The following is a 12,876-nucleotide window of genomic DNA, read 5'->3' as shown; positions in this document are numbered from 1 at the left end:
CTTACTGCCTTTTGATGAAAACTTTTTACTACACTACGACCCACTTTTAGAAGCACTGAGCAGTGGAAAGAGAATGGGAGCACTTTATTGAGCCAAGTCGTTTCCCTCTTCTTTGGGATTACACAATTGAGGTCCCAGGACAAAAGTCCACATGGCAAAGTTGACCTAGATCTAGTAATGAAGAATTCCAGAATGAAGGCAAGAGGAGCAGGGAGGCAGCTTCGGTCAGACAGAAAGGCTTGTGTCAAGATACCACCAGGGAATGGCTCATGAGTGAGGAAAAAGACTTGTGCCAAGAGAAAATTGGTCCTTCCCCTGCCTGCCCCACCCACTTTAGAGCCCTAAGCTACAGACCTCTGCCATAACCTAGGTGTGAAGGAGAGAGAGACAGACAGACAGACAGACAGACAGACAGACAGAGGACACAGAGACAGAGACAGACAGAGAGACTGACAGAGACAGAAAGAGACAGAGAGATCAAAGATCATTGGCTTACAATTAGGTTATACTAAGGAACAATTCTGATCAATGTTTCCGGAGAAAGATCCTGCCATCTGTTAGCTTGGATCATGCTTCTTGGTTTCCAAATCAAATGCTACTGCTGTCACCAGAGGTGTGCGGATGGGAGGTAGAGGGGAGAATTTGGAGGGAAAATCTGCCCACTAAATGCATCATGAAACACCAACAAAATCCTCCCCCACGCCCTTTTTCCTTGAGTGCTCTCTCACTTAGCCGACCGGGTCATTCCTTTGGGAATTCCCCTCTCCTTACGTAGGCGACAGGGAAAGGTCCCAGTTTTCTCCACTGAGGGCTTTGGCTGTGTCTGCGTCGGGGGGGGCAGTGGGGCAGGGGGGCCAAAAGTCAGCAGAAAGGTTGTGTGTGTGTGTGTGTGTGTGTGTGTGTGTGTGTGTGTGTGTGTGTTCATGTTTATCCTAAATGACAGTCCCCAAGCACAAATTCAGCGAAATGAACAATACTGCTAAGGAAGAGGGTGGGAAACGCACCCGGCGGAATGGAGCTGTCCAAGCCGCGGGAGGGACAGGGGAGCGCGTGCTGGAAAGACGCTCTGCAGAGAAAAGCGTGGGGCTCTTCTTCCTCCTTCCACCGCCTGGACTCACTGCATCTGCAAAAAGGAGATGAAGAGGGAAAAAATCTGCCCCTTGCAAAGAGACGGGAGGCCTCGAGTGCAGTTTCCAGGCGCCCTGAGCCGCCGCCGGGAGAGGTTGCGCTCCCCCCGCGGCTGGCGCGGAATGCGGCGATCCGGCGGGGCGGGGGATGACTTCATGCAGCCGGAGCGCGGCGGCTGGAGCGGCAGCTGCAGCCGGCAGGTGGGCTGGGGGTGTCCCCGGAGCTGCCCGCGAGCACTGTCCGAGCCCCGGCACCGTAGCCCAGGGCTGCAGCGCGGGAAGCTGCCCCAATCCGACAGGGAGCAGGTAAGCAGCCGGGCTGTCTCCAGCCTGGGTCACCCTGCGCCCTGCGGTCTGCTGGGCTCCTTCGAGGTGGGGGGGTCGGGGGAGTGCCTGGTCGAGAGGAGGGGACAGTGACCTCGCCGTCTTCTGCTTTAGGAAAAGGAGCACTGGCTGGGGAGGCTTCTCCGCCGGGTGCAGGGGATCCGGGGGGAGCGTCGTTACCCCGCAGACAAAGGCGCCGATCTGCCTCCCGGAGTCTTAAAGAATAGAACAAAACGTTTCTAGGGTGCAACCCCTTAAGGCGCTGCAGAGGGTTCCGAAGGCAAAGCCAATCGGGTACTTTGTGGCGGTCTATGCGATTATTTTTCGGGTGGGAGAGCTGCAGGTAGCTGGACTCCAGGCTTCGGAAGTGCTCGGAGCTCCTGGTTCTGCAGAAGCCCACCCGCGTGCTGGGTTCCCACTCGGCGCCTGTGTGCGGGTCTCTGTCGGACACCTGCTCCGTCGAGACTATCGGGGCTCTTCCGCGTCTCTACGGAGAGGGGACTCTGACCGAGCCTCCTGTTGTCTGGCCTGGGTTGAACAGCCCCCCTTCCCTGCTTCTCTCTCTGTTTCCTGCCAGTCCTTTCATTGATCTCCCCTCGTGTTGCGCCCGTGGACTCGACAGCCCTCGTCAGCTCCCGTTCTCTTGCCTTTGCTTCCCTGGCTGATTTTTATCAAGGACCTGGAAAGGGCAAAGCTCTACACCGATCCAGGTGCTATCTCTGTGACCTGGGTCCTTCCCCCGGCATGGGAAATCTCAGTTCCTGCAGGGTTCCCTATCATTTCTTTCCTTGTCACTGCCCTACCTACCCGCAGGACCGGTTGGGGTGTGAGGATCTGGGCGATGGTCTGCATGTTTTGCGCTGGTGCACAGGTAGCGGTGGAAGCATCAATGTGGATGTGGGTCTATTCCGGTTTTTTTTTTTTTTCTGCAAGCTTTTGGGAGACACCTGGCTGGATAGGCATTGGGGCCAGTCTGACCCTACGAGCAAGCAGTTTGTCCTAGGATAGCCCCAGTAACCATAAGAGAGTTTGCCCCCCCTCCCCCCCCCCCCCGCTCACCACCCCCCCCAGGCAATCAGAAAGCCCCCGTGGAGCTGCCCAATCAACACCTCAAGCTGTTGATCACCCTCAAATGTGTCGATTCCCACCCCCCACCCCCGCCTTGTGCTAGATTTCCACGCAAACCCATTGCTGCAGAGCGTATTCTTGTTGCCACCTAGGGATGCACAATTGAATAATTTGCTGTGAAACGGTTAAGATGGCTGTGATGGGGGTCGCAAACGTGCCACTTCACCAAGGGAATCGCTGCCGTCAGCCAGACTGCGTCGGTGTGCCAGTATTCTATTTAAAAGGAGACCTTTAGACTGGAAGGCAGATTCTGGCTGTCTCCAGGGTCATCGCATTTTATTGTAGCAATTTAAAAAGAACAAGTCAATCAGGAAGAGCTCAAGGTTTATTTATTTATTTATTTATTTATTTTTTAAAGAAAGACCTCTGTTTACCTCTCTCTTTAAACACTGTTTCTTCTAGACTATACTCTGAAAAACAATGTCAGTTTGACCCTATGTTATTCCAGTATTTTCTTGAAATACATTCTCTTTTTCTCTGGACACTTTAAGCAGATCTGAGTTGGCTTCTTTGTCTTCACCTTCTGAATATATGGCAGAGGGAATGGAGGGTGAGAAGCCCCCCCCCATGGCCCCTCCCCCAGACAGTCCATCCCCTGGGTCAGGAACCCCTTGGGGCTGATTTTATTTTGAACTTGTTGTTACTGTTGTTGCTAATAGATGTTGAGTGCCAGTGGATTTAGAATTTATTTTTTTTTAAGATTCCAGATTTTTCACTGTGGCACATCTAGTAGAAGAGGGAACAAAGGACACGAACATCATCATCCTTTATTGAGCTACCTTTGTTTCCTCATCTTAACACAGTTAACTAAATAAGTATTCTGAGCAGAAAATGAGGGCAAGTGATAATATGATCATTCATTTGAAAAGAAATTAACCCAAGGGGAGGGGAAAAAAAGAAATTAACCCCAAATGCATGAACATTTGTGAACTTGATCTTAAGTACAATACAGTGTCCATCATCTGAGATGTTTTTCTATTGAAGAGAAAAGCATTAATGAGGATTAGAATTCGAAAAGGTTTGTAACCTGGTTTTCTAGAGAAACTTAATTCTTTGGCCAAAAAAAAAAAATTGGTGACAATCAGGGGTCTTGGATCTGCCTATGGTGGCATCAGAGTCCCTAGAGATTTTACAGATGAGATGAATCCACCAAATTACATGTAAAACTCTGTGTCTTTTTATTAGGAGAAAGCAAACAAAGTAGAAATGTTGACTTTTTATTTGAGGGCAAATAATGAGGATAATGAAATTTAAGCTGAAGATTTCAGAATTTGTATTGTTGCATTTAAACAGAATCTGAAGGAAGTTTCTGTATTACAGAGCTTGGGAGAATCTAAGTGGGATTTCATCACTATGATTGATTTACTATTTTATCTCATTTCCTTGTAGTGCTTCTAGGGCAAAGAAAAAATAATGACCTGGTGCTCAAAAACGGAGAAGAAATGAAAAGTAGAAGGAAGTGCATCATTAGATGCCAAATGAGCCTCATACTTTTGAAGCTTTGACAACATAGACTTGAATTTCATTGACGAATTTCAGTCACATAAAAAGCCATTCAATCTCATGGACTATCAGTGTGCTAGTGATTTAGAGACCACAAATTTAAGAGTGAAACACAAACCATTTTCTATTGCTGCATCACTGCCATTAGCCACCAATTGAACTTGCCCTATCCCAAGATTTTGAAAAACATAAAACAAAAGCCCTAGATATTTTAAGACCAAAGGAAACATTAAATGTCATTTCTATCTAATGCATCCATCCACTGAAAGTGAATAGGAAAAAAAGTGCTGCTTTAATGGCCAGGTTTCTCTGTTCATTGTATATTTATTTATTTATTTATTTATTTATTTATTTATTTATTGCTTTTGGGGTCACGCCCAGCGATGCACAAGGGTTACTCCTGGCTCATGCACTCAGGAATTTCTCCTGGCGGTGCTCGGGGGACCATATGGGATGCTGGGAATCGAACCGGGGTTGGCTGCGTGCAAGGCAAATGCCCTACCCGCTGTGCTATTGATCCCGCCCCTCATTGTGTCTTTATTTTTTAAGGTTTTGTTGTTGTTGTTATTTTTCAATTACTAACATTTAAAAGTTATTGATAAAGTACTCTGTACCAGACATGTCTGTACCTCTTCATTTAGTTTTTTTTTTTTCTGCTCCTTGTTAAGTACTCCAAAACCAGTCTAATGCAACTGTTTTGGTTTTTTTTCCAAGTGTGTGCCCCACGGTGTCATGCCTTTTGCCTCCATTTGTTCCTTCAGGTTGGCCTATACATGTCAGAATCTTGGGCACACTAGACTGAGTATTCCAGAAGGCTTCCCCGGACCTGCCTTCCTGCCTGCCTGACCCCGCCGCTTCACCCCTCCATTCTGTCCCTCCCTTGCACAGGCCGAATGGCTTTCACACGTGGTCTGTTCTCTTTTGTGAAGATGGTTAGCCCTTCTCAAGCAGCTGGAGAGCAGGGGCTGTGACTGACAGCTTTCAGAGTAGAGTTTCTAACTCTCCTCTGAGTAGAGCGTCTGGAACTCTGAAGTTCAGAGTCAAGTGTCTAACTCTGTAAATGCAGAATAGACACTCGGTTGTTTCATTTTCTTGAAGGAATCATTAGTTTTTAAATTCCACCACAATGGCATATATATTAGTTTGCTCTTATGAAAATATAGATTAGGTATGTGTTGATTTTTAAAGAATTGTATTACATGGGATGACACCCATATTTTTATTTATGTTAATTTTTGAAGCACTAACAATAATGGGCCTCATTCCCCTGACCCTGAACATGACAGGGATGAATGGAGACGTTATTGGGGCCTGCTTGAGCAAATAGATGAGCAATGGGACAACAGTGATACAGTGATCATTCATCTATGCCCACGAAATTATATATTTATAATGTTTATATTTATAATATTTACATACATATTCGGGCTGGAGCGATAGCACAGCAGGTAGGGCATTCGCCTTGCACGCGACCAATCCAGGTTCAATTCCTCCATCCCTCTTGGAGAGTCAGGCAAGCTACTGAGAGTATCCCGCCCCCACAGGAGAGCCTGGCAAGCTACTCGTGGGGTATTCGATATGCCAAAAACACTAACAACAAGTCTCACAATGGAGATGTTACTGGTGCCCGCTCGAGCAATGGGATGACAGGGACAGGGGCAGTGATATAAATATTTATTATATTTCTAACCACCAACTACTTTTACAGTTTACAAATACTAATATCATACTTTATATACAAATTTGAGACCAGATTTTCTCCTTTAATTTATTATCTTCAAAATATAATTAAAATTTTTCCTTTTGAAGGTGGGGAATTGGGCCACATCTACCTGTGCTCAGAACTGACTCCTGACTCTGTGCTCAGGGATCACTCCTGGTGGATTTGAGGGACAAGAAGGCACGCTAGGGATCGGTCCAAGGTCAGCCGCGTGCAAGGCAAGCACACTCTCTCCTGCACTGTCTCTCTGACCCCTATCATTTGAATTTTTCTACAATTTTTCAAAATTTACCTTTGCTTGGTTTTTGAGGTCACACCCAACTGTGCTCAGGGCTACTCCCAGCTCTGTGCTCACAGTGTTCTGCGGCGCTGGGGATCAAACCCAATCTCAATTCATATATTTATGTCATCAGCCCTAGGCTTCTTCACATCTTAGTGGGCATGGCTAACCGCATAATAGATAAAGACTTTTATTTTGTCCAAATTCATGCAGATAGTAAAGAACAGAGCTCAGGACTCAAGCGTGGGTGGCAGTTGTGTAAGGAACTTGATTATCCCATTGGACCATTCTGACTCCTCGTCGGTTCTGAATCTCCACATATAAGTGAGAGTTGAATGGGCCTTGGGTTATCCTAATTTGTTTTCTATGCTGATTAGTTTCGTTATATTATGGATAGAGTCCACTTCATAAATGCAAGACATGTACTACAACCCTTTGACCTATCTCTCTGGCTCTAACACTTGATAAGAAATCATATTTTATTTCCCAGGTGTATCTATTTCTTTTCACAACCTAAGTCTGATTTTTAGTACTTTTGCACATACTGATTAGGTTTCTTTTTTTTTATTCCTAGGTAATTATATAGGGACTGGAGTGATAGCACAGTAATTATATAGGAGACTGGAGCAATAGCAAGAGTAGGGCGTTTGCCTTGCGCGAAGCCCACGTGGGTTCGATTCCTCCACCCTCTCCCACCCTCTCTTGGAGAGCCCGACAAGCTACTGAAAGTATCCTGTTCGAGTGGCAGAGCCTGGCAAGCTACCCGTGGTGTATTCAATATGCCAAAAACAGTAACAAGTCTCACAATGGAGACGTTACTGGTGCCTGCTCGAGCAAATCGATGAACAACGGGACTACAGTGCTACTAGAATTATATAGTAAAAGTACACAGTACATTCAAATATTAGTCAACAGCTTATTATGAATTTACGTACTCTTCCACACTGCACATATCACATAATAAAACATAGTAAACATAGCCAAAGAAAAAATGTAAAGGCTTTGTACCTGCCTTTGACACACTTTCATTTCTATCAAAAATGGGTAAGCAGGGGACACTGGCTTACACGTTAAAGGACTTACTTTGTTTCAAGATTCTGCTAGGTAGTTTTAGCTATGGAAGCGAATTTAAATATCCTACTATATGCTAATTTTACATGAAGGGGGTAGACACTGAAACTCAGGGATGCCTCCTTAATGAAACAATTCTAATTACCATGCTTCTCCTCGAAATAAACAACAAAGGGAAGCATAAATCATTAGGTCAAAGCTGTCGGAGTAGTTTAAAATTGGTTTGTGATTAGTCTTTCAATTGCTTCCTAAACTTTTGGGTCTTAATATTACCTTCAGTAATTTAATAAAGATTTGGCAGCCACTTCCACATGCCTCTGCACGCACATCTCTGCAGAGAATCCTGAATACAGTTGCAAATGTTTAAGGACACACTCAAGAGCTCTTCAGCAAATGGTTGGTGAACCCTGGGATCATTTGACAGCGTGCGTGTCCTTTGTCAGCCCAGACATTTCTGGCACTCCAAATGAGATTCTCCTTCTATTGTTCTTCCTGATCAGGGCCTGAAGTGAGAGCTGTTCACTAGCAGAGATGAGTAGGAAGCTAGTGTCAGAGAGAATAAAGATCCAGTGACCCTTCATTCATGGGAAAGGAATTCTAGCATGAGCTCTTAACAGTGTATTCCAAGAGATTTATTTAGGACTTTCTAGTCAGAGCAATTTTTTACAAAAAAAGAGACACAGTTCTCAAACTTAGTGTACAATACTGCCAAAGATGCAGAATATTAACTAGTAGTCGAGTGGTATCTTCTGATATGTATTGATTTTTTTTTATTTGTTCATTTTTTTAGGATAAACTATGACGTGTCTACCTCAGAGTTACAATTTCTTTCTGGTAATGTTGTTGACAGTGATATTATTTGGTTTTGTTAATCTAAGGAAGCAATAGCAAGTTATGTTTATCATTCTTCCTTTCTAACCCAGGTGCCAGTAAACAACCCTCTATAGTTAGGAGTTAATCCTAAAGGAAATAGACATGGTTTGGCTCCTGTTGATGCTGAAATTTAAGCGTGTGTCAAGAACATTAATCTATATATGAAAAGAAAAGTGTAGGGATGGGGACAATAATGAGAGGCCATGAATTGCATGTGTGAGGCCTCAGGTTTGGTCCCTGGCATCTCATGACATCTCGGCTCTGTCGGGTGTAGCGTTGGAGGCCCCAGGGGATCCTGAGAGACTTTCTCCACAGCTCTGCATCAAATTTCTGGTCCAAACACTGTATCTTTGTCCCAGGTATCTAAGTATTGTTGGGAATGTCCCCGTGACTCTGCTCATTATGTCAGAGCCCTCCCGCAAATACTACAGGATATATGAGAGATGGTAGTCAAGGACTTTCATAATGTCAAGAATAGAAAACCCTATAGCTAGTTTTATCATTATTAAATTAAGTTGCACAGTGGCTCATTTTTATCCAACCTAATTAAAAAATTTAATTCAAATTTATATACCCATATTATGTCAAACGTTTTCAGTTTCCCTCTAGTGTGTCCGTTAAAATGAGTTTTTATATAGAATGATTAAAACCAAGTGATGAGCATGGTTTAAGCTAAGCCACACAGAGCCTGGCAAGCTACCTGTGGTGTATTCAATATGCCAAAAACGATAAGAACAAGTCTAACAATGGAGACGTTACTGGTGCCCGCTCGAGCAAATCGATGAACAACAGGATGAAGCCATACAATACTGGGGCACATGTGAAGTATAAATAAGATTGATAAGACTTTTAACTACCCTCAAAGAAGACAGTCTTGCTTTGCATTGTTCAAGGGAGGAGCGGCCGACCTTTCTGGGGATTACATCATGTTTTTCTCAAATTAGACATTAACATGCTAAACAGGCCAGGATGAAGCAACATGTTCATAACATTTTTGAAAAGCTACTTAAACTGAAGGCTGAAAAAACATAGAGATACCTGGGACATTTATTTCACAGCAATATTTTACGGCACACATTTTCTTTGATTGGGAAGGAAAGGTTTATTAATAAACATTCTCACTTTTATATATCCTTTTTTTCTGTCTGATTAAACTGTCTTTAAAATCAGACATAAAGCAAATAAGCATTCTGTCCTTTGCCAGAATGAACCCACATGGGACACACAATAAGACAGAGTGGAAATGACTGTTGCTCACTCATTGTTGTAGGGCAGTAACTATAACTATTTCATTTCTGTTGTATACTGCAGAATTTGATGGACTGGCCATTGAAAAGTCAGTAATAACGTTCATCCATTTCTTAGACTCCCCCCATGATCCCTAATACTCAGATTCTCTGATAATCACGATCAATATTCAACTAATATCATCTATCTCTTCAAAAACTTAACCCTACCAGAAATAATACCGCACCTGAATTGGTAAGAACCCAACATAAAAAATAAGAATAAATCTCTCCCACTCACTAAATCCACCCTTATGTTTAAAGAACATCCCATTTAAAAAATGTAAATATTTTTAAATGACATTTAATATGTGAAAACTTTGGAAAATTGAAGTCTGTAGTATTATTAAATGAGAAGATCTGCTCATGAGTTGCAGAATAATGCAAGCTTTTGAGGGTATATTCAGCAATGAGCATTTTCACACTTTTTAAACTATTATCCACAAAATTAAAGTGTGACAAGTCATTGTTTTTCTAAGTTAATCTCTCCTCTGAAGGAAGTGAGCTGTTTTGGGCAGGTTACTTTTCTCTAGCTTGTGTTTTTCCTGCAGTGAATCAAGCTGAAAGAACAAGAGACTGACATTAACTCTTGTGACACTTTCAATTTACTAAATCACATGATGATCAGAACAGAAATGTTTTGTAACAAATAAACATATACCTATGATAATCTTCATGGATAAAATTTAGTTGAAACGTTGCTGGTGATCTTTCTCTTCAGAGAAAGCTCATTTACTTTTCTTCAGTATCGTATGTACATTAGAAAACAACCCAGAACGGCAAAGCAAGGCATGAGAAAGAGTGCTTGGTATATCTCACAAATATTTACATTTCTAGGGAGCTTCTCAGTGTCATATACTATCTTGATACATATCTAAATAAATCTAAACTGTAATTTTAAGATTATAAAAAAAGAGAATAAAAACATCTGCAATGGTCAGTTTGATGCTTAGCGTTATTATAGCTGTTCACAGCCTATTTGTAAGACAAATGGGTAATAGCACTTTAAAAATGGTAGCAACCCTATCATTACAAAATAATTGATATTCTACACATGTTCACTGTGATTAATTTTGATGACTTATGGTACAACTTAAAATGCACCATTATCCACAAAGTTTAGTTTGATAATTTGTCTGAAACAAGGCTCTCCGTTGTTTCTTGCTAACCCATATTGTTTTACCTCCAAGATTTGGTAAGGTGGGGTGTAGATGTAATTATCGATTTCAGTTTGATGTATATCATTCTTTTAGATAGCAGTTCAAAACTTTGAACCAATGACCAATGATCAAGGGTAGGAAAAAAAAAGAACTACTCTTGTTTCTTCAATTACAAATATCTGTGCTTGTAGAAAATTCAAAATGTAAGATTTCAGTAATAAAATCTTCTCAGTTTGATCTGACAAATCACCATGTTTCTAAGCCTCAGTATTTTTGTATGAAAGAAAGATATAAATTGAAAACCAATTCTATGCATAGGTTTGACCTGTGCATAGGTGGAACTGTACCTTTTTTGTTCTGTTTTGCTTTGTTTGTGGACCACGCCTTGCTGTTCTCAGGGATCACTCCTGACTGGGAACCGAACCTAGGTTGGCCGCATGGAAGGCAAGCACCCTACCCACTGTACTATAGCTCCTGACACTTTTTCACCACAAGAATGAAATCTGGCATTAAAATTATCTGGTACTAATCAGGTCATTGAATAAAGGAAGAAATATTGGTATCGTGTTCATTGTTTAGTAAAAAAACGATTCCTGTAAATAATTTTTAAACGTAAATTTAAAAAGTACATATTTAAATGTAAAAAGATATTTAAATGTTTTACTCCTCCTCAGTAAGTAAAATGGAGGATGAAGCAGAATGACAGCACATAGCCCAGTAGAAGATCTCAAAGTATCTGACTGTAATTGGATGCATTTCAATCAATTGAATCATTTTTTCTGAGACCTGTTAAACTTCTGCTCATTTTCAAGTTCAATAAAAAAACTCAAAACATCTTAATGCAGTTTCAGTTTCAGTAGCTAAAGTCTACTGTTAACTGGATCCCCTTCCAGTTCTCTGTTTAATTGTGTTTGTTCATTTTTCTTGTCTTGTTTTGTTTGGGGGCCACATCCAGAGGTGTTCGAGGGTTACTTCTGGCTCTGCATCCAGAAATTACTCCTGACAGACTCAGGGAACCTTAGGGGGTGCCAGGGATCAAATCTGGGTGGGCCTCATGCGAGGCAATCACTTTACTCCTGCCCTCTTTAATTTTTAAATTTCTGTCCATGCCGGGAAGTGAGTTTGAATGTAATTACCAAATAATTTGCATCCCACCTCTGCCATTTTCTCTCAGGGTGAATTTTCACCTCTGTCAATTGTTGCTTGATATTTATAACTGGAATATCTCTAGCTTACTGAGAAGAGTAAAGACAATAGCATCAAAAAGAGAAGTTACCTGAAACCTAGTAAGGGTTACTCATCGCCTTCCACTTTTAGCTTTTTTATTCTCAGGGACAATTCATAACCACCCCTCATCATACACAACTATCCCTAGCTATTTATCAACGATTTTTCCAACTTCTCTTCATGTTTGGTCAACGAAATGTTGACAGGCCCTGAACCTCCGGGACATTGTCTCAGTAAACTCAGGCAGAAGGAGAGGCCGAGCGCACCACAATGGTAAGTTGTCAGGCCCTCTCAGCAACAGTTGTGAGAATTAGCCTGAGCTTCTATTTTCAGCTCTGCCACAAGTTGATCAGCAGGCCTGGGCAAAGTCATTTGGTGTTAACTCTGCATCTGATTCTCCTCCTGAATTTTACTGTGTGTCTGATCACTCCAATGATTTACTGTCAGAGAAATGTTACAAGGTTGGTGAATAAGGGTGTTGATTTCAGAAGTGTCACATAATCTGGAAATGCCCTCCCTTAAAAGCAACAGTTGGCCTACTTTTTAGTTTTGTTTTTTGCTGCCTTGCTGATGGCATTCTTGGAAGAGAGCAAACTTAATTTATAAAGACTTACTTGTTTATTTCCTCTAATAAAAACCCTTGAAGAGTGCTGGTGAGGTAGTACACCAGGTAAAGTAATTAATTGCTTCTTAGGAGGCAGACCTGGATTCAATCCCTGGCAATACATACGGTACCCTGAGCACAGACCCAGGAATAAATCATAAACACGGCTTTGGTGGTCCAAAAATAAAATTAAAAACAAACAAAAACTGTGAAGAGCCCTCTAATTAATTATTTTTCTTTATCCAAGTATACATTTATATGTTTAAATAATGTTATATATTGGGCTGGAGTGATAATGCAGTGGGTAGGGCGTTCACCTTGCATGCGGCTGACACGGGTTCTATTCCTCCGCCCCTCTCGGAGAGCCCAGCATGCTACCAAGAGTATCTTGCCTGCACAGCAGAGCCTGGAAAGCTACCCATGGCATGTTGAATATGCCAAAAACAGTAACAACAATTCTCACAATGGAGATGTTACTGGTGCCCACTCAAGCAAATCGATGAGCAATGGGATGACAGTGATACAGTGATGCAGTTATAAATTATTATATAATCACATAATATATTTTGGGCA

At 42.2% G+C, this 12,876-nt stretch overlaps 1 protein-coding gene across 2 annotated transcripts in view; it reads left to right on the top strand.

Annotated features, from left to right (window-relative positions):
* The first annotated feature begins 1,265 nt into the window (after window positions 1–1,265).
* The window catches only part of PKIA (cAMP-dependent protein kinase inhibitor alpha), a 90,882-nt gene continuing 79,271 nt past the window's right edge, over window positions 1,266–12,876 (top strand). For both annotated transcript variants that reach the window (XM_055127674.1, XM_055127675.1), the window contains exon 1: window positions 1,266–1,433. The gene's annotated coding sequence lies outside the window, so the exon portion shown is untranslated. The remainder of the gene's footprint in view (window positions 1,434–12,876) is intronic.

This window comes from Sorex araneus, chromosome 2, assembly GCF_027595985.1.
Source record: "Sorex araneus isolate mSorAra2 chromosome 2, mSorAra2.pri, whole genome shotgun sequence".
Lineage (NCBI taxonomy): Eukaryota > Metazoa > Chordata > Mammalia > Eulipotyphla > Soricidae > Sorex > Sorex araneus.
The sequence above is the reverse complement of the archived record's forward strand: the minus strand, read 5'-3'. Positions and strand labels throughout refer to the sequence as shown.